At 42.3% G+C, this 754-nt stretch overlaps 1 pseudogene; it reads right to left on the bottom strand.

The window, feature by feature from the left end:
• LOC126261075 (5S ribosomal RNA) lies at nucleotides 1–118 on the bottom strand (annotated as a pseudogene).
• Nucleotides 119–754: the final 636 nt, after the last annotated feature.

The raw sequence follows: 754 nt of genomic DNA, 5'->3' as shown, positions 1-754 counted from the left end.
TGCCAACAGCGCTCGGGAGACCGGGCGGTCACCCATCCAATTCTTAGCCAAGCCCGACAGTGCTTAACTTCAGTGATCTGACGGGAACCGGTGTTACCACGGCGGCAATACCGTTGGCTGTACTTTACAAGGTAGAAAGTTAAATACGAAGGTCATTATAAAAGTAAAGAGCGTTTGTTTCTCGAGACATTTTTATTGAAGATATTGAAAGAGAAGTTAATTTACAACACATTTTAATATCTCAACCTTTTTGTACGTAGACGCCATTAAAATTTAAACTTTTGTCGTAGCGCTCCACAAGCTTTCTGATGCCCTCTGCACGCTTGGTTGAACCTAAAACTAGCACCTTCTCTCAGTTCATTGTGATTTCCATAGTGCTTTTCACCAAAAAATCCTTCAGTTTGGCATAAAGGCGGTAACCAATAGGATCTAAGTCTGGACTGTGAAATGGATGGTCAAAAACCTCGAACTTGAACAGCTAAATCAAATCCTTTGTCCATGCAGAAAAATGTGGACGAGTGATGTCGTGAATACGAACAATGCTGCTAGGCAACAATAAACGCCTGTTGTTTTGGACGGCGCGGTGTACTCGGTATAGCATCCGATAACATTTGTATTCGCTCTCGTAGGCGTAAGTAAATTTGCTTAGGTTCTTTTTTAGTTTTGTTGGAAATCGAGTATTGTGCCATTCCATTGATCGGAGCTTTGTTTCTGGACTTGAACGCGAAACCATCTCGTCACCAGTAACAGTGTG

This window comes from Schistocerca nitens, chromosome 5 (genome assembly GCF_023898315.1).
Source record: "Schistocerca nitens isolate TAMUIC-IGC-003100 chromosome 5, iqSchNite1.1, whole genome shotgun sequence".
In the NCBI taxonomy this organism is placed as follows: Eukaryota; Metazoa; Arthropoda; class Insecta; order Orthoptera; family Acrididae; genus Schistocerca; species Schistocerca nitens.
The sequence above is the reverse complement of the archived record's forward strand: the minus strand, read 5'-3'. Positions and strand labels throughout refer to the sequence as shown.